This window comes from Pongo abelii, chromosome 10 (assembly GCF_028885655.2).
Source record: "Pongo abelii isolate AG06213 chromosome 10, NHGRI_mPonAbe1-v2.0_pri, whole genome shotgun sequence".
Classification (NCBI taxonomy): Eukaryota; Metazoa; Chordata; class Mammalia; order Primates; family Hominidae; genus Pongo; species Pongo abelii.
Genome location: NC_071995.2, coordinates 46,181,946 through 46,203,466, shown reverse-complemented (window position 1 = coordinate 46,203,466; position 21,521 = coordinate 46,181,946). Strand labels below are relative to the sequence as shown.

Genomic DNA, 21,521 nt, shown 5'->3' with positions numbered 1-21,521 from the left:
GTTTTTGTCTTTGGTTCTGTTTATATGCTGGATTACATTTATTGATTTGTGTATATTGAACCAGCCTTGCATCCCAGGGATGAAGCCCACTTGATCATGGTGGATAAGCTTTTTGATGTGCTGCTGCATTCGGTTTGCCAGTATTTTATTGAGGATTTTTGCATCAATGTTCATCAAGGATATTGGTCTAAAATTCTCTTTTTTGGTTGTGTCTCTGCCAGGCTTTGATATCAGGATGATGCTGGCCTCATAAAATGAGTTAGGGAGGATTCCCTCTTTTTCTATTGATTGGAATAGTTTCAGAAGGAATGGTACCAGTTCCTCCTTGTACCTCTGGTAGAATTCGGCTGTGAACCCGTCTGGTCCTGGACTTGTTTTGGTTGGGAAGCTATCGATTATTGCCACAATTTCAGCTCCTGTTATTGGTCTATTCAGAGATTCAACTTCTTCCTGGTTTAGTCTTGGGAGGGTGTATGTGTTGAGGAATTTATCCATTTCTTCTAGATTTTCTAGTTTATTTGCGTAGAGGTGTTTGTAGTATTCTGTGATGGTAGTTTGTATTTCTGTGGGATTGGTGGTGATATCCCCTTTATCTTTTTTTATTGCATCTATTTGATTCTTCTCTCTTTTTTTCTTTATTAATCTTGCTAGCGGTCTATCAATTTTGTTGATCCTTTCAAAAAACCAGCTCCTGGATTCATTAATTTTTTGAAGGGTTTTTTGTGTCTCTATTTCCTTCAGTTCTGCTCTGATTTTAGTTATCTCTTGCCTTCTGCTAGCTTTTGAATGTGTTTGCTCTTGCTTTTCTAGTTCTTTTCATTGTGATGTTAGGGTGTCAATTTTGGATCTTTCCTGCTTTCTCTTATGGGCATTTAGTGCTATAAATTTCCCTCTACACACGGCTTTGAATGCATCCCAGAGATTCTGGTATGTTGTGTCTTGGTTCTCGTTGGTTTCAAAGAACATCTTTATTTCTGCCTTCATTTCGTTATGCACCCAGTAGTCATTCAGGAGCAGGTTGTTCAGTTTCCATGTAGTTGAGTGGTTTTGAGTGAGATTTTTAATCCTGAGTTCTAGTTTGATTGCACTGTGATCTGAGAGATAGTTTGTTATAATTTCTGTTGTTTTACATTTATTGAGGAGAGCTTTACTTCCAAGTATGTGGTCAATTTTGGAATAGGTGTGGTGTGGTGCTGAAAGAAATGTATATTCTGTTGATTTGGGGTGGAGAGTTCTGTGGATGTCTATTAGGTCCACTTGGTGCAGAGCTGAGTTCAATTCCTGGGTATCCTTGTTGACTTTCTGTGTCGTTGATCTGTCTAATGTTGACAGTGGGGTGTTAAAGTCTCCCATTATTAATGTGTGGGAGTCTAAGTCTCTTTGTAGGTCAGTCAGGACTTGCTTTATGAATCTGGGTGCTCCTGTATTGGGTGCATATATATTTAGGATAGTTAGCTCTTCTTGTTGAATTGATCCCTTTCCCATTATGTAATGGCCTTCTTTGTCTCTTTTGATCTTTGTTGGTTTAAAGTCTGTTTTATCAGAGACTAGGATTGCAACCCCTGCCTTTTTTTGTTTTCCATTTGCTTGGTAGATCTTCCTCCATCCTTTTATTTTGAGCCTATGTGTGTCTCTGCATGTGAGATGGGTTTCCTGAATACAGCACACTGATGGGTCTTGACTCTTTATCCAATTTGCCAGTCTGTGTGTTTTAATTGGAGCATTTAGTCCATTTACATTTGAAGTTAATATTGTTATGTGTGAATTTGATCCTGTCATTATGATGTTAGCTGGTTATTTTGCTCGTTAGTTGATGCAGTGTCTTCCTAGTCTCAATGGTCTTTACATTTTGGCATGATTTTGCAGTGGCTGGTACCAGTTGTGCCTTTCCATGTTTAGCACTTCCTTCAGGAGCTCTTTTAGGGCAGGCCTGGTGGTGACAAAATCTCTCAGCATTTGCTTGTCTGTAAAGTATTTTATTTCTCCTTCACTTATGAAGCTTAGTTTGGCTGGATATGAAATTCTGGGTTGAAAATTCTTTTCTTTAAGAATGTTGAATATTGGCCCCCACTCTCTTCTGGCTTGTAGGGTTTCTGCCGAGAGATCAGCTGTTAGTCTGATGGGCTTCCCTTTGATGGTAACCCGACCTTTCTCTCTGGCTGCCCTTAACATTTTTTCCTTCATTTCAACTTTGGTGAATCTCACAATTATGTGTCTTGGAGTTGCTCTTCTCGGGGAGTATCTTTGTGGCATTCTCTGTATTTCCTGAATCTGAATGTTGGCCTGCCTTGCTAGATTGGGGAAGTTCTCCTGGATAATATCCTGCAGAGTGTTTTCCAACTTGGTTCCATTCTCCCCGTCACTTTCAGGTACACCAATCAGACGTAGATTTGGTCTTTTCACATAGTCCCACATTTCTTGGAGGCTTTGCTCATTTCTTTTCATTCTTTTTTCTCTAAACTTCCCTTCTCACTTCATTTCATTCATTTCATCTTCCAGGGCTGATACCCTTTCTTCCATTTGATTGCATCGGCTCCTGAGGCTTCTACATTCTTCACATTGTTCTTGAGCCTTGGTTTTCAGCTCCATCAGCTCCTTTAAGCACTTCTCTGTATTGGTTATTCTAGTTATACATTCTTCTGAATTTTTTTCAAAGTTTTCAACTTCTTTGCCTTTGGTTTGAATATCCTCCCGTAGCTTGGAGTAATTTGATCGTCTGAAGCCTTTTTCTCTCAGCTCGTCAAAGTCATTCTCCGTCCAGCTTTGTTCCATTGCTGGTGAAGAACTGCGTTCCTTTGGAGGAGGAGAGGTACTCTGCTTGTTAGAGTTTCCAGTTTTTCTGCTCTGTTTTTTCCCCATCTTTGTGGTTTTATCTACTTTTGGTCTTTGATGATGGTGATGTACAGATGGGTTTTTGGTGTGGATGTCCTTTCTGTTGGTTTTCCTTCTAACAGACGGGACCCTCAGCTGCAGGTCTGTTGGAGTACCTGGCCGGCCATGTGAGGTGTCAGTCTGCCCCTGCTGGGGGTTGCCTCCCTTTTAGGCTGTTCGGGGGTCAGGGGTCAGAGACCCACTTGAGGAGGCAGTCTGCCCGTTCTCAGATCTCCAGCTGTGTGCTGGGAGAACCACTGCTCTCCTCAAAGCTGTCAGACAGGGACATTTAAGTCTGCAGAGGTTACTGCTGTCTTTTTGTTTGTTTGTGCCCTGCCCCCAGAGGTGGAGCCTACAGAGGCAGGCAGGCCTCCTTGAGCTGTGGTGGGCTCCACCCAGTTCCAGCTTCCCGGTTGCTTTGTTTACCTATGCGAGCCTGGGCAATGGCGTGCACCCCTGCCCCAGCCTCACTGCCAACTTGCTGTTTGATCTCAGACTGCTGTGCTAGCAATCAGCAAGACTCCATGGGTGTAGGACCCTCTGAGCCAGGTGTGGGCTATAATCTCCTGGTGCACCATTTCCTAAGCCTGTTGGAAAAGCACAGTATTTGGGTGGGAGTGGCCCGATTTTCCAGGTGCCACCTGTCACCCCTGGAAAGGGAACTCCCTGACCCCTTGTGCTTCCCGAGTGAGGAAATGCCTTGCCCCTGCTTTGGCTGGTGCACGGTGCACTCACCCACTGACTTGCGCCCACTGTCTGGCACTCCCTAGTGAGATGAACACGGTACCTCAGATGGAAATTCAGAAATCACCCGTCTTCTGCGTCACTCACACTGGGAGCTGTAGACTGGAACTGTTCCTATTTGGCCATCTTGGCTCCTCCCCCCCCCAGAACTTCTAATACTATATTGAATATGAGTGGTGAGGGAGGGCAACCTTGTCTTGTGATGGTTTTCAAGGGGGGAATGCTTCCAGCTTTTGCCCATTCAGTATGATATTGGCTGTGGGTTTGTCATATGTGGCCCTTATTATTTTGAGGTATTTTCCTTGAAAACCTAGTTTATTGAGACTTTTTTTTTTTAATATGAAGGGATGTTGAATTTTATCAAAGGCTTTTTATGGATCTATTGAGATAATCATGTGGTTTTTGTCTTTAGTTCTGTTTATGTGATGAATCACATTTACTGATTTACGTATGTTGAACCAACCTTGCATGTCAGGGATGAAGCCAATGTGATCGTGGCAGATAAACTTTTTGATGTGCTGCTGGATTTGGTTTGGTAGTATTTTATTGAGGATTTTTTCTTTGATGTTCATCAAGGATATTGGCCTGAAGTTTTCTCTCTCTTTTTTTTTTTCAATATCTTTGCCAGGCTTTGGTGTCAAGATGATGTTGGCCTCATAGAATGAGCTAGGAAGGAGTCCCTCCTTTTCCATTTTTTGTAATAGTTTTAGTGGGAATGGTGCCAGCCCTTCTTTGTACCTCTGATAAAATTTAGCTGTGAATTCGTCTGGTCTTCGCCTTTTTTTGGTTGGTAGGCTATTTGTTACTGCCTCAATTTCAGAACTTGTTATTGGTCTCTTCCAGGATTCAATTTCTTCCTGGTTCAGTGCTGGGAGGGTGTATTTGTCCAGGAACTTGTCCATTTCTTCTAGAATTTCTAGTTTATGGACATAGAGGGTAGATAATATTCTCTGATAGTTGTTTGTATTTCTCTGGGATCAGTGGTAATACCCCTTATCATTTCTGATTGTGTTTATTTGAATCTTCTTTCTTTTCTTCGTCTAGCTAGCAGTGTATTTTATTATTTTTTTCCAAAAAACTAGCTCCTGGATTCATTGATCTTTTGAAGGGTTTTTTCATGTCTCTGTCTCCTTCAGTTCAGCCTTGATGTTGGCTATTTCTTGTGTTCTACTAGCTTTGGGGTTGGTTTGCTCTTGGCTCTCTAGTTCTTTTAGTTGTGATGTTAGGTTATTAACTTGAGATCTTTTTAGCTTTTTGATGTGGGCTTTCAGTGTTATACACTTCCCTCTTAACACTGCTTTAGCTGCATCCCAGAGATTCTGGTATGTTGTATCTTTTGTGCTCATTAACTTCAAAAGACTTCTTGATTTCTGCCTTAATTTCATTATTTAGACAAAAGTCATTCAGGGGCAGGTTGTTCATATACATATATATTTTGACTGTTAGAAAGGATTGTTTCTTCTCCATTCCTCTAGTTTTAAAATGGTTAGATTTACAGCATTAATGCAATGTATTGGTTCGTTTTCATGCTGCTGATAAAGACATACTCGAAACTGGGAAGAAAAAGAGGTTTAATTGGACTTACAGTTCCACATAGCTGGGGAGGCCTCAGGATCATGGCAGAGGGTGCTTCTTACATGGCAGCGGCAAGAGAAAAATGAGGAAGAAGCAAAGGCAGAAGCCCTTGATAAACCCATCAAATCTCGTGAGACTGGCCCCGATGACTCAATTACCTTCCCACAACACGTGGGAATTCCAGGAGATACAATTCAAGTTTAGATTTGGGTGGGGACATAGTTTAGATTTGGGTGGGGACACAGCCAAATCATATCATGGAACAATTTTATAATTGAATCTTCAGAAGATGTTTTATTACTATCCATTAATTAAAATTTTATGTGAAAAAATATCAGGTTATCTCAACAGATACAAAAAGGCATTTGATTAAATTCAACTCTTATTTGTTATAAAGGTCTTAGCAAACTGGGAATAGTAAGGAACTTTCTTAACATGGTAAAGTACAAAGCCTAGTGAAAACTTTTACTTAAATAATACATTTTAGAAATGAGGACTAAATTCTGATTTGTTCTTATCTTGCCCAAATTCCTATTTAAGCAGTCTGGGGAGTCATGCCCTACAAACCAAAAATTCTCATGAGATGGGTTTTATTTAACCCTATATAGTGACTTACTTTCCAATTTGACCCTGGCATAACATTATGTGACAAAAAAGAAAATAAAAGTATTTTACTTCAAAACATGTTTCTTTGCCATATTTTGAAATGGCCCTACAAAGCCATCCTTTGTGGGGGAAAATTTGCATCTGTAAAGAATCTCTACTAACATCTTTTAATAGATAATAGCTAGATCTTTTTCTTTCAGACCCTCCCAATCCTGAAGAGATGAACTGAGAGTCTAGCACATTTTAAAGGTCTGAATAGGAAACAGTCGTCATCTACTGTCTGTAAGGGCAGCCACTATGAGACGTCAAAGGAACCTTGATTTCCATAATCTTCTACCTTAACCTGAATGTTTCCTTTCTATTGATCCCATGTCTTTAGACAAACTCAACCAATTGTCAACCAGAAAATGTTTAAATTTGCCTATAGCCTGGAAGCTATAGCCCATAGCTTCCCCCTCTTCAAGTTGTTCTACCTTTCTGGACCAAACCAATTTCTAAATTTGTATTTGATTGATGTCTCATGCCCCCCTAAAATGCATAAAACCAAGCTGCACCTGACCACCTTGGGCACATGTTCTCAGGATCTCCTGAGGGCTGTGTCATGGGCCATGGTCACTCATATTTGGCTCAGAATAAATCTCTTCAAATATTTTACAGAGTTAGACTCTTCATCAACAGAAGTATTGTATTCAATTAAAATAAGGCAAGGATGGCCACTCACTTCTGTAACTAAACATTATATTGAAAGTCCCAATGAATGCAATATGACAAGGAAATAAAATAATTTAAAATTTAACAACGGGAAAGAGAGAAAAAGGGCTTGTTATTATTTGAAGATGTGCTTGTCTACATAGAAAATCCTATAAAATATGCAGATAAACCAAAACATGTTCAAATTCTTACTTGTTCTTTAATCTTCTGAAAAATGCAGAAATGTAGTATAATCATATAATGTAACACTTTATAACAATTAAATGAATGAACTATTTTTACATATATCAACCTGGATAAATTTCTAAAGCAAGTTGAATGAAAAAAAGGTAATTTCAGAATGTCACATATAACAAGAGACATTTATGTAAAGTTTTTAAAAACAGACATGTGTAATAAAAATATAAAAGCATACATAGGGAAATATATTCATTTTCTTTTGCTGTGTAACAAATGAAATTACCACAAATATAGCAACCTAAAACAATACGTATTGATTAGCTCATGGCTCTATAATTCAGGAGTCCAGGTACAGAGTGGCTCACATCGTTTCTCTGCTCAGAGTCTCACCAAGCCTAAACAAAGGTGTCATCAGGGCTGCATTCCTTTCTGGAGGTTCTGGGAGTGAATCTACTCCCAAGCTTAGACTGATAGCTGATTTTTTTCAGTTGTGGGACTGAGGTCTCTGTTTTTTTGCTAGATGCCAGCTGGGGGCTGGTCTTTGCTCCTAGAGGCTGTCCACATTACTTCTCATGCATTCTGTGTGTCCCTCATTGAGCAACAAACAATAGGTCAAGTCCTCTTATTCTTTAAATCTCTTTGACTTCCATTTCTATCACATCTCTCTCACACCAGTGGGAGAAAGTTTTCTGCTTTTAAAAACTCGTGATTAGATTAGATCCACCTGGATAATCCAAGATAATCTCCCTATTTTAAGGTCTATAACTTTAATGACATCTGCAAAATCTCCTTTGCCATGTAAGGTAGCAGTCATAGATTTCAGAGATTAGGGCATGGACATCTTTAGAAGACAATTCTGCTACCACGGGTAGCAGAAGAAGCTACACGAGAAACCATATTATAACTTTAGGATAGTGGTTATGTATGGATAGGGAGGAATAGATTAGAGAATGATATAAAAAAGACTTCAGTTCTATAATTTCTTACTTTTGAAAATTGGAATCCTAAGCAGAGGAAGGGCAAGTCTGGAGGAGCAAGGTTTCTGAGGAAGCAGAATAATCTATCTAAAGCACAGGTAGAGGCATTTATTTTGAATTGAGAAGAGATGTCTTCTCTGTATTTGTCAATTGGACTACTATAGCAAAACACCATAGTCTAGTGCCTTAAGCAACATAAATCTATATGCTCACTGTTCTGGAGGCTGGAAAGCCCAAGATCAAGTTATGGCCATTTCCTGGCTTGTAGATGGCCACCTCCTCACGGTGTCATCATGGGGTGGGGACATACACACACACACATACACACAGAGAAAGAGAGAGAGAGAGAGAGAAAGAGCTCTCACGTCTCTTACAAGGGCACTAATCCCATCACATTAGACTCATAACAAGAAGACAGAAGACAGTGTAGTGATATCTTCAAATTACTGAATAAAAAATAACTCCCTGTTAGAATTCTGTGCCAGTAGTAAATCCTTTAAGAATTAAGGTGAAATATATATATCACTGAAAGACTTGCACTAAGAGAAAATTTAAAAGGAGGACTTCAAGGAGAAAGAAAATGCTCATCGATGGAAGTTCTTATTTTCTTCTTACCTATCTTTTGAGTCACTAAAATTTCTTCTGCTTTGTCTATTTTGTGTCAAATGTATCCACTGAAATCTCAGTTTCAGCTATTAAAATTTTCAGTTCTAGATGCAGAAAAGTTAAGCAAAAAACCAAAAGTTAAATATGTGAGTAGATTTGAATTATTATTGATTGCCTAATAATAATAACATCATATATATAATAATCACTATTTTTAATATATCTAGTAATTAAATACATGGCAATATTGGCAAGATGATCTAAAAATAAGCTGTGAGTCACTTAGCTTCAATGAGAATTCCCAGTGGAATCAGCTAGCAACCATTTTTAGCTAATGAGCCTAGTGTTTGCTTCAGGCTGAGCTTTCTAATCAGGATGGGCCCAGCTGCCCCCAGGGTTTTCAGATCATACTTTGCCATCCCTTTGGCCAACTCAACCCAGCGGCCCTTCTGAATGGCTATGAGCCTCCTTTGTTAGCATGGTGCTCTTAGTACTATATTAACAGGCATAGAGAAATGATTGTGTAATTATGCCAGGGGAAGTATGAAAGAAGTTGCTGTTAAGAATTTGAAGGTTTCTAGTTTCCCTTTCTTTGTAGTATTGGAGTTGTTACAGGATAAGAGCAAAAATGCTGTCAAACTTCAGAAAAGCTTTTTAAAGTCTTTACTTCCTGGAGCTTTTGAGGAATGAGCTTACATATTTCTCTTTATGCAAAAAAGGTCTTAAAAAACAATGCCAGCTCACAAGATCAGACAGTTGTGGTACATTTTCTCACCTGTGAATTTCTCCCAAGTTCAGAGGCACACCCACCAACTCAGAAAAACAGGACACATTGTGCACCAGGAAAAGACAGAAGTATGGTAATGTTTTCCCTCTGTCCTTTCAGGATTTTCCCTGCTACTTTGTTCCCCTCTGTTTCTAACACTTCCTGCCATTCTTCCATCAGGCACTTCCTTTCCCTGTCAGTCCTCTCATCTGATCTTTGTTCTCATGGTATTTAAGAGGTATTTAAGGGTACCCTCCCCGCTCTCTCAATATGGTGTTCATTTGTGTTACCTAAGATGTTTTGGTCTGCTCCTCAACATCACTTCTCTTCCTCCTTTTGGGAAAATGAAACACTTGGATTGGGAGTGAAGAAAAGAGAATTTGATGATTCTTCAGCCCCTCAATTGTCTTCAGCACTATACTCAAGTTAGCAATTAAGACCTCACCACTTTGCAGGGTAGTTATTGCTTGATTCCATTGTACAAATGGCACAATTGTGACAAGATCCCTTTCCTATATCTTGCTATATTCCTTGTTTCTGGTGCTGAAAGCCCACATTATGCCAGAAACCTATAAGTTTGGGGAGGCTAATACTTGAGAGCTCTCTATAAGGGGTGGGAGGAGATGAGGACTTTAGCGATAGACTCTGGGCACTTTGTGACTCAAAAAGAACCCTCTCCCAGAACTCCAAACATGAGATTCAGAAACTAACCATATCTTTAATTATGGATATCCCTGATAATTATATACTCTGAGGTATGTGGAAGTGCAGAACAGAGCAAAACACACTGCTTTGGTGCAAATCTGTCCAGTTGGTGAAATTCTTCTCTATTACCTTTACTATATCTGGCTTAATGCAAGCCCAGGGAGTCTAAAATCCTCGACTGGCTCCCAATTAGGTCTGTTCTCGGTGAGCAGCAAAGCCCTAGACTATTCTCTTCCTGAGCCATATTCATTCACATACTCATCCATTCATCAATGTATTAATTTTTTTTTTTTAAGAGACGGAGTCTTGCTCTGTCACCCAGGCTGGAGTGCAGTGGCACAATCTTGGCTCACTGCAAGCTCTGCCTCCTGGGTCCACCTGCCATTCTCCTGCCTCAGCCTCCCTAGTAGCTGGGACTACAGGCGCCCGCCACCACGCCCAGCTAATTTTTGTATTTTTAGTAGAACCAGGGTTTCACCGTGTTAGCCAGGATGGTCTCGATCTCCTGACCTCCTGATCCACCCACCTCGGCCTCCCAAAGTGCTGGGATTACAGGCATGAGCCACTGCACCTGGCCATTCATTTGTATTTTTAAATAGTATATTTGGAGCAACTTTTGTGACTGCCACAGTGCTAGATACTTTTGTATGTCTCATTCTTAAAAAAGTTCCTCTCAGGCAGGCCTTTTTGGGAAAGATCTAGTCAGCTGACTCCAACTGATTGTAACAATAACTAAACATAGTGGTAGCATTCTCAGAGCTGTTTCCATTCTAAATTTGGATTCAGAGTTTGAATAGATGAAGCATTGAGAATAGTGAAATTGCAGCAGCAGGTTAAAAAAAATAAGAGATGACTTTATTTATTCCTGTGACCCTTTGAATAATGCTGATGCAGTATATTTCTTTCTGTGAGGAAGTCTAGGCCCTGACAGGGTAGATTTTCCAAGTTTGTCCTTTGTGAAAATGTCCTTTGTAAGATTTTCACTCTTTGACCTTCATTTCTAAAGGAGAAATTCCCCCACGATTTAAGTTTCTAGTGCTGGTGAATGGGGCTCCATCTGGAGACAAGTGGAAAAGAGGAGATCTTTCTTTTTGCTGCCCTCCAAATTATAATGAGTGACGTGGTTCTGTGTCTGCATTTCTTGGTTTGATTCCCTGACTTTCCAGCATCTTCTGCCAATGATGTGATGTTCTCAAAAAGAATCCAGGTTGCTCTGGCTAGAGCTGCACTGGTGAGTAAAAGAAAAACAATTAAAATAATATGGAAAATGCATTCCCCACATGACAGAAGTATTTAGGTTTTCAGAAATAATACACACTATTTAACCTTTTATTTTCCTCTTTTAGGAATCAAGGAAGAGATCTATATCCAACAGGAGTTTTCAAACTCCCAACTTCATAATTCTCACATTGACATTCAAACTTATTAGTCTGGACCTCTGGATTTGAAAAAGTTTTTCTTTAATTCTGTGCTGTTTATCATTAAACTGGGTAAGAAATGCAGGTAGTGTGGACTCGATTCTGAAGAATAGCATTAATGCTGGGTGGTGTTTGGATAAACAGTGGGAGAGAAACCATAAGTCCTTTGAGAATGAATGTGCCTGTTTTGCAGTTTGAACACAAAAGATAGAGCAGAATAGAGGGGCCAAAATTGTGTAATCAGTAATGCTGAAGGGTTCTCCTTAGTCTGTGATTTTAATCTGGGCTGTCAGTGCAGAGTTGGAAAAAAAGAAGACCATGCTTTAGGGTTACTAGGTAGTCTATGTTTACAAATGCGTGAGGGTACAGACAAAAGCTGAACCTGAATCTGAATAGATCACATGTAGATTAAACGGGGCATGGAGATTATAACTGGAGTATGTTCCCATATTGACCAACAGTTTCTCATGATCAGTTACATAGCATTGGAGGTCTCTCTGTGCTGCCTTCTCTCTGATTATTTCCCTTTCTCTGTACTCTGTAACTCTCCAATCACTATCCCTTTTCACTTTCCATGACTGACCTCACTTAAGTATTTATTGAAAAAGTAAAAGTCACTGGATGGAAATTGCTTCCTGCCCAACACCAAATCTGCTCACCTCATGCTGTCTGAAGGATGAAGCAAACATGCTCCCACCTAAAGCCATGCTCTACTTTGGCTCTCACACCCTCAGAGACACCATTTCTGCCATTTTTATCTTATTTTTCCTTCTATCTCTCCCTATTGGATCACTAGCAATAGTTTACACTCTCTAGTAGCCTTAATAATAAAACAACAGCAACAACAAACACTGAATCATTAAAGAAAGAACATAAAGGTAGAGAGAATCTAAGGTTGGGGTCTTGCAGAAAAGATGATCATGGGTTTAGGAAATCTAGGGACAGAGTAGTTTATCATTTCTGCATATGAATGTTTAGGTAAGCAAGAAACTTTGTGAATAGAGAAGAGGGTTAAAACACTTAAATATTTGTTAGGCATAAGAAGAGGCTTCACTCAATTTATTTATCTTATTCCAAATAAAATACTGAAGGCAATGAGAAACCACAGTGTTGTCCCCGAGTTTGTCCTCCTCGGGCTGTCACCTGGCCCCCAGACCCAGGCTCTGCTCTTTGTGCTGTTCCTGGTGATTTACCTCCTGACTGTGATGGGAAACCTGCTGCTGCTGGTGGTGATTAATGCTGATTCTTGCCTCCACACACCCATGTACTTCTTCCTGGGACAATTGTCCTTCTTGGATCTCTGCCATTCCTCTGTCACTGTACCTAAGCTGTTGGAGAACCTCCTGTCTGAGAAGAAAACCATCTCAGTAGAGGGCTGCATGGCTCAGGTCTTCTCTGTGTTTGCCACTGGGGGCACTGAATCCTCCCTGCTTGCTGTGATGGCCTATGACCGCTATGTTGCCATCAGCTCTCCTTTGCTCTATGGCCAAGTGATGAACAGACAGCTGTGTGCAGGGCTGGTGGGGGCTCATGGGGCTTGGCTTTTCTGGATGCCCTCATCAATATCCTTGTAGCTCTCAATTTAGACTTCTGTGAGGCTCAAAATATCCACCACTTCAGCTGTGAGCTGCCCTCTCTCTATCCTTTGTCTTGCTCTGATGTGTCTGCAAGCTTTACCACCCTGCTCTGCTCCAGCTTCCTGCATTTCTTTGGAAATTTTCTCATGATATTCTTGTCTTATATTTGCATTTTGTCCACCATCCTGAGGATCAGCTCCACCACAGGCAGAAGCAAAGCCTTCTCCACCTGCTCCTCCCACCTCACTGCAGTGATTTTCTTTTATGGATCCGGATTACTCTGCTATCTCATGCCAAATTCAGGATCCATTCAAGAGCTGATCTTCTCCTTGCAGTACAGCGTGATCACTCCCATGCTGAACTCCCTCATTTATAGCCTGAAGAACAGGGAGGTGAAGGCAGCTGTGAGAAGAACATTGAGAAAATACTTCTAGTCTTTCAATAGACTTACAAAATCAGAGTGATGAGGGAACTGGATAGAACTGCAACAAGCAGTGCATGGACACTAGGATAATTCCTCGATGTCAGGATCTGCGAGGTCCTTTTCTGAAAAATATTTAAGAAAAGGTGGAAAATTTGCCTTTTCTGAAAAATACTGAAGAAATGGTGGAAAATTATTTTCTTGGGATGATACCAGTTCGGTCCTAGTCAGAGGAAGATGGATAAGATAAGCCTCTTGCTTAGCAATTTTTTATTACAAAGATATGTATTTATTATACACAGTATGGTAAACATCGTTATTGTCTGCTAAGCTTATCTCTACTATTCCTCTAATAACTGAACTCCATGGTTCAATATGCTTCCAAGAGACACTGTTAATGGAATCCCCAAATCCTCTCCACCCTCACTTCCCCACCCCCCACCCCTGTCATTATTCATTCATTCTTCCTGGCACAGTGACTGGTCCAGAAATGGGCACATGGTCAATGCCAGATCATTTACTCTCTTAGGATATTTTTTTCTTTTAAGACAGCCTCTTTTGGTCACCCAGGCTGGAGTGCAGTGGCACGGTCTCGGTTCACTGCAACCTCCGCCCCCGGCTTCAAACGATTCCCCTGCCTCAGCCTCCGAAATAGCTGGGATTACTGTCTTAGGAATTTTAGTCTCAAGGAGAGAGTCAAAGGTCAGCCTTTTTGCATGCAGCACTCTGACAGCCTACGCAAGTGCCATTGCTGATAAGATCACTAGAGTTATCCTAGATTCTGCCCTTTGAAGGCCAGATTTATAAACATGAATCATAATAAGAGTTCATTCTTAGATATTTGCATCCTATCAGGCACTGTGTTAAGCAATTTATATTCTTTATTCCATTTAAATACCACAACACGTACGTTAGATAAATGCTTAAGTTATTCCTATTTCAGAGAAGAGGAAACTGGCTCAGGGAGATAAATCATGGTGTTGGAATTTGGAACCAGTGGGACTTGCACCAATGCCCGTTTTCGTTACCACCTTGATACACTGACTATCCCATTGAGGCTGTGAGCTACCCCAGACTCCATACATGAATTCTCCTTTTAATGATTTATTATTGTTGTCTTATTTTATTTTGCTTAAGTCAGTCAGAATTAGATTCTGTCATTTGCAAGGAAAGGACCTAAAAGATAAATATTGGTACCAAAATAGAATTGCAAGTATAGACATCTGAGGACAATTGGGATCTGTGAAATTGTGTTTTGGACCTAGGCATGTCCCATAGAGACTGTAAATAACATGTTGGTTTATCCTATTCAAACTATTCATACAATGGCCAACCATCTGTAGCTATGAGGGGACCTATGTATAACCAGAGACGATTTGCCAGCTCATACACAATGCTAGACAAGTAGCTCTGCCTCTTGGCCCTAATGATGCTGTAGAAATGGTAGACCATGAGAGAGCCAATGGCAGAAGAAGGACTGTGCAGAGCCTGTGGCAAACTTAAAAAATAAACCAGAAACATTTAACAAAGGCCCTTTAGATGATGAAACACAATTGGAGGATTAATGAAAACTATATCTGAGAGAGGCATGTGGACTAAAATTATCATGGTCCAAAATTAGTTATTCTTTCTAATTACCTTTTACTTTTTATTTATTTACAAGCTGGCAAGTGTCATCCTTCCCTTCACCTTGAACTCCTCAGCACCAAAGAATATAAACTCAAAGAGAACAAGGACATTTTTCTGCCATCTTTACTACCTTCTCAAGAATATTTTCTTCTTTTTTTTTTTTGAGATGGAGTCTCACTCTGTCACCCAGGCTGGAGTGAAGTGGCATGATCTCAGCTCACTGCAACCTCCACCTCCCAGGTTCAAGGAATTCTCCTGCCTCAGCCTTCCAAGTAGCTGAGATTACAGGCACCTGCCACCATGGTTGGCTAATTTTTGTATTTTTAGTAGAGACAGGGTTTCACCATGTTGGCCAAGCTGGTCTCAAACTCCTGACCTCAGGCCATCCACCCACATCAGCCTCCCAAAGAACTGAGATTACAGGCATGAGCCACCATGGCTGGCCAAGAATATTTTTATTTTTTATTTTTTATTTTATTATTATCATACTTTAAGTTTTAGGGTACATGTGCACATTGTGCAGGTTTGATACATATGTATACATGTGCCATGTTGGTGTGCTGCACCCATTAACTTGTCATTTAGCATTAGGTATATCTCCTAATGCTATCCCTCCCCACTCCCCCCACCCCACAACAGGCCCCAGTGTGTGATGTTCCCCTTCCCGTGTCCATGTGTTCTCATTGTTCAATTCCCACCTATGAGTGAGAACATGCGGTGTTTGGTTTTTTTCCTTGTGATAGTTTGCTGAGAATGATGGTTTCCAGCTTCATCCATGTCCCTACAAAGGACATGAACTCATCATTTTTTATGGCTGCATAGTATTCCATGGTGTATATGTGCCACATTTTCTTAATCCAGTCTATCATTGTTGGACATTTGGGTTGGTTCCAAGTCTTTGCTATTGTGAATAGTGCCACAATAAACATACATGTGCATGTGTCTTTATAGCAGCATGATTTATAATCCTTTGAGTATATACTCAGTAATGGGATGGCTGGGTCAAATGGTATTTCTAGTTCTAGATCCCTGAGGAATCGCCACATTGACTTTCACAATGGTTGAACTAGTTTACAGTCCCACAAACAGTGTAAAAGTGTTCCTATTTCTCCACATCCTCTCCAGCACCTGTTGTTTCCTGACTTTTTAATGATTGCCATTCTAACTGGTGGGAGATGGTATCTCATTGTGGTTTTGATTTGCATTTCTCTGATGGCCAGTGACGATGAGCATTTTTTCATGTGTTTTTTGGCTGCATAAATAACTTCTTTTGAGAAGTGTCCATTCATGTCCTTCACCCACTTTTTGATGGGGTTGTTTGTTTTTTTCTTGTAAATTTGTTTGAGTTCATTGTAGATTCTGGATATTAGCCCTTTGTCAGATGAGTAGGGTGCAAAAATTTTCTCCCATTCTGTAGGTTGCCTGTTCACTCTGATGGTAGTTTCTTTTGCTGTGCAGAAGCTCTTTAGTTTAATTAGATCCCATTTGTCAATTTTGGCTTTTGTTGCCATTGCTTTTGGTGTTTTAGACATGAAGTCCTTCCCCATGCCTATGTCCTGAATGGTATTGCCTAGGTTTTCTTCTAGGGTTTTTATGATTTTAGGTCTAACATGTAAGTCTTTAATCCATCTTGAATTAATTTTTGTATAAGGTGTAAGGAAGAGATCCAGTTTCAGCTTTCTACATATGGCTAGCCAGTTTTCCCAGCACCATTTATTAAATAGGGAATCCTTTCCCCATTTCTTGTTTTTCTCAGGTTTGTCAAAGATCAGACAGTTGTAGATATGCGGCATTATTTCTGAGGGCTCTGTTCTGTTCCATTGATCTATATCTCTATTTTGGTACCAGTATCATGTTGTTCTGGTTACTGTAGCCTTGTAGTATAGTTTGAAGTCAGGTAGGGTGATGCCTCCAGCTTTGTTCTTTTGGCTTAGGATTGACTTGGTGATGCGGGCTCTTTTTTGGTTCCATATGAACTTTAAAGTAGTTTTTACCAATTCTGTGCAGAAAGTCGTTGGTAGCTTGATGGGGATGGCATTGAATATATAAATTACCTTGGGCAGTATGGCCATTTTCACGATATTGATTCTTCCTACCCATGAGCATGGAATGTTCTTCCATTTGTTTGTATCTTCTTTTATTTCATTGAGCAGTGGTTTGTAGTTCTCCTTGAAGAGGTCCTTCAGGTCCCTTGTAAGTTGGATTCCTAGGTATTTTATTCTCTTTGAAGCAATTGTGAATGGGAGTTCATTCATGATTTGGCTCTCTGTTTGTCTGTTATTGGTATATAAGAATGCTTGTGATTTTTGTATATTGATTTTGTATCCTGAGACTTTGCTGAAGTTGCTTATCAGCTTAAGGAGATTTTGGGCTGAGATGATGGGGTTTTCTAGATATACAATCATGTCATCTGCAAACAGGGACAATTTGACTTCCTCTTTTCCTAACTGAATGCCCTTTATTTCCTTCTCCTGCCTGATTGCCCTGGCCAGAACTTCCAACACTATGTTGAATAGGAGTAGTGAGAGAGGGCATCCCTGTCTTGTGCCAGTTTTCAAAGGGAATGCTTCCAGTTTTTGTCCATTCAGTATGATATTGGCTGTGGGTTTGTCATAGATAGCTCTTATTATTTTGAGATACGTCCCATCAATACCTATTTTATTGAGAGTTTTTAGTATGAAGCATTGTTGAATTTTGTCAAAGGCCTTTTCTGCATCTATTGAGATAATCATGTGGTTTTTGTTTTTGGTTCTGTTTATATGCTGGATTACGTTTATTGATTTTCATTATGTTGAACCAGCCTTGCATCCCAGGGATGAAGCCCACTTGATCATGGTGGATAAACTTTTTGATGTGCTGCTGGATTTGGTTTGCCAGTATTTTATTGAGGATTTTTGCATCAATGTTCATCAAGGATATTGGTCTAAAATTCTCTTTTTTTGTTGTGTTTCTTCCAGACTTTGGTTTCAGGATGATGCTGGCCTCATAAAATGAGTTAGGGAGGATTCCCTGTTTTTCTATTGATTGGAATAGTTTCAGAAGGAAGGGTACTAGTTCCTCCTTGTACCTCTGGTAGAATTTGGCTGTGAATCCATCTGGTCTTGGAATTTTTTGGTTGGTAAGCTATTAATTATTGCTTCAATTTCAGAGCCTGTTATTGGTCTATTCAGAGATTCAACTTCTTCCTGATTTAGTCTTGGGATGGTGTATGTGTCGAGGAATTTATCCATTTTTTCTAGATTTTCTGGTTTATTTGCGTAGAGGTGTTTATAGTATTCTCTGATGGTAGTTTGTATTTCTGTGGGATCAGTGGTGATGTCCCCTTTGTCATTTTTTATTGCATCTATTTGATTCTTCTCTCTTTTCTTCTTTATTAATCTTGCTAGCAGTCTATCAATTTTGTTGATCCTTTCAAAAAACCAGCTCCTGGATTCATTGATTTTTTGAAGGGTTTTTGTGTCTCTATTTCCTTCAGTTCTGCTCTGATCTTAGTTATTTCTTGCCTTCTGCTAGCTTTTGAATGTGTTTGCTCTTGCTTCTCTAGTTCTTTTAATTGTTTTGTTAGTGTGTCAATTTTAGATCTTTCCTGCTTTCTCTTGTGGGCATTTAGTGCTGTAAATTTCCCTTTACATGCTGCTTTGAATGTGTCACAGAGATTTTGGTATGTTGTGTCTTTGTTCTCGTTGGTTTCAAGAACATCTTTATTTCTGCCTTCATTTCGTTATGTACCCAGTAGTCATTCAGGAGCAGGTTGTTCAATTTCGATGTAGTTGAGCAGTTTTGAGTGAGTTTCTTAATCCTAAGTTCTAGTTTGATTGCACTGTGGTCTGAGAGACAGTTTTTTTATAATTTCTGTTCTTTTACATTTGCTGAGGAGTGCTTTACTTCCAAGTATGTGGTCAATTTTGGAATAGGTGTGGTGTGGTGCTGAAAAGAATGTATATTTTGTTGATTTGGGGTGGAGAGTTCTGTAGATGTCTATTAGGTCTGCTTTGTGCAGAGCAGAGTTCAATTCCTGGATATCCTTGTTAACTTTGTGTCTCATTGATCTGTCTAATGTTGACAGTGGGGTGTTAAAATCTCCCATTATTATTGTGTGGGAGTCTAAGTCTCTTTGTAGGTCAGTCAGGACTTGCTTTATGAATCTGGGTGCTCCTGTATTGGGTGCATATATATTTAGGATAGTTAGTTGTTCTTGTCGAATTGATCCCTTTACCATTATGTAATGGCCTTCTTTGTCTCTTTTGATCTTTGTTGGCTTAAGGTCTGTTTCATCCAAGACTAAGATTGCAACCCCTGTCTTTATTTGTATTCCATTTGCTTGGTAGATCTTCCTCCATCCCTTTATTTTGAGCCTATGTGTGTCTCTGCACGTGAGATGGGTTTCCTGAATACAGCACACTGATGGGTCTTGACTCTTTATACAATTTGCCAGTCTGTGGCCTTTAATTGGATAATTTAGCCCATTTACATTTAAGATTAGTATTGTTATTTGTGAATTTGATCCTGTCATTATGATGTTAGCTGGTTATTTTGCTCATTAGTTGATGCAGCTTCTTCCTAGCCTTGACGGTGTTTACAATTTGGCATGTTTTTGCAGTGGCTGGTACCGGTTTTTCCTTTCCATGTTTAGTGCCTCCTTCAGGAGCTCTTTTAGGGCAGGCCTGGTGGTAACAAAATCTCTCAGCATTTGCTTGTCTGTAAAGTATTTTATTTCTCCTTCACTTAGGAAGCTTAGTTTGGCTGGATATGAAATTCTGGGTTGAAAATTCTTTTCTTTAGGAATGTTGACTATTGGCCCTCACTCTCTTCTGGCTTGTAGAGTTTCTGCCAAGAGATCAGCTGTTAGTCTGATGGGCTTCCCTTTGTGGGTAACCCGACCTTTCTCTCTGGCTGCCCTTAACATTTTTTCCTTCATTTCAACTTTGGTGAATCTGAGAATTTTGTGTCTTGGAGTTGCTCTTCTTGAGGAGTATCTTTGTGGCGTTCTCTGTATTTCCTGAATTTGAATGTTGGCCTGTCTTGCTAGATTGGGGAAGTTCTCCTGGATAATATCTTGCAGAGTGTTTTCCAACTTGGTTCCATTCTCCCCATCACTTTCAGGTATACCAATCAGATGTAGATTTGGTGTTTTCACATAGTCCCATATTTCTTGGAGGCTTTGTTCATTTCTTTTCATTCTTTTTTCTCTAAACTTCTCTTCATGCTTCATTTCATTCATTTCATCTTCCATCGCTGATACCCTTTCTTCCAGTTGATCACATCAGTTACTGAGGCTTGTGCATTTGTCATGTAGTTCTCGTGCCATGGTTTTCAGCTCCATCAGGTCCTTTAAGGACTTCTCTGAATTGGTTATTCTAGTTATCCACTCATCGATTTTTTTTTCAAAGTTTTTAACTTCTTTGCCATTGGTTTAAACTTCCTCCTTTAGCTTGGAGTAGTTTGATCTTCTGAAGCCTTCTTCTCTCAACTCGTCAAAGTCATTCTCTGTCCAGCTTTGTTCTGTTGCTGGTGAGGAGCTGCATTCCTTTGGAGGAGGAGAAGTGCTCTGATTTTTAGAGTTTCCGGTTTTTCTGCTCTGTTTTTTCCCCATCTCTGTGGTTTTATCTGCTTTTTGTCTTTGATGATGGTGACGTACAGATGGGTTTTTGGTGTGGATGTCCTTTCTGTTTGTTAGTTTTCCTTCTAACAGACAGGACCGTCAGCTGCAGGTCTGTTGGAGTTTGCTGGAGGTCCACTCCAGACCCTGTTTGCCTGGGTATCAGCAGCAGTGGCTGCAGAACAGCGGATATTGGTGAACCACAATTGCTGCTGCCTGATCGTTCCTCTGGAAGTTTTGTCTCAGAGGAGTACCTGGCCATGTGAGGTGTCAGTCCACCCCTACTGGAGAGTGCCTCCCAGTTAGGCTACTTGGGGGTCAGGGACCCACTTGAGGAGGCAGTCTGCCCATTCTCAGATCTCAAGATTCATGCTGGGAGAACCACTGCTCTATTCAAAGCTGTCAGACAGGGACATTTAAGTCTGCAGAGGTTATTGCTGTCTTTTGTTTGTATGTGCCCTGCCCCCAGAGGTGGAGCCTACAGAGGTAGGCAGGCCTCCTTGATCTGTGGTGGGCTCCACCCAGTTTGAGCTTCCCAGCTGCTTTGTTTACCTACTCAAGCCTGGGCAATGGCGGGCACCCCACCCCCAGCCTCGCTGCCGCCTTGCAGCTTGAACTCAGACTGCTGTGCTAGCAATGAGCGAGGCTCTGTGGGCATAGGACCCTCTGAGCCAGGCACGGGATATAATCTCCTGGTGTGCCGTTTGTTAAGCCCGTTGGAAAAGTGCAGTATTAGGGTGGGAGTGACCCGATTTTCCAGGTGCCATCTGTCACCCCTTTCTTTGAGTAGGAAAGGGAATTCCCTGACCCCTTGTGCTTCCCAGGTGAGGTGATGCCTCACCCTGCTTCGGCTCAAGCACGATGCACTGCACCCACTGCCCTGCACCCACTGTCCGGCACTCCCCAATGAGATGAACCCGGTACCTCAGTTGCAAATGCAGAAATCACCCGTCTTCTGTGTCGCTCATGTTGGGAGCTGTAGACTGGAGCTGTTCCTATTTGGCCATCTTGGCTCCACTGCCAGCCAAGAATATTTTTAAAAGCTTCTGGCTGGCCAGCACAGTGGCTCACACTTGTAACCCCAGCACTTTGGGAGGCCAAGGTGGGCGGATCACAGGGTCAAGGGATCGAGACCA

The 21,521-nt window shown here is 40.7% G+C and overlaps 1 long non-coding RNA gene and 1 pseudogene across 1 annotated transcript in view; one reads left to right on the top strand and one right to left on the bottom strand.

The window, feature by feature from the left end:
- Positions 1-10,576: 10,576 nt before the first annotated feature.
- LOC134759500 (uncharacterized) overlaps positions 10,577-21,521 on the bottom strand; it is a 113,806-nt gene continuing 102,861 nt past the window's right edge. Inside the window, exons 2-3 of the long non-coding RNA XR_010135761.1 lie at positions 13,188-13,282; positions 10,577-10,969 (exon numbers count right to left, since the gene is read on the bottom strand). This is a non-coding gene — a long non-coding RNA (uncharacterized LOC134759500). The remainder of the gene's footprint in view (positions 10,970-13,187; positions 13,283-21,521) is intronic.
- Positions 12,254-13,181, top strand: LOC100446230 (olfactory receptor 8S1-like; annotated as a pseudogene).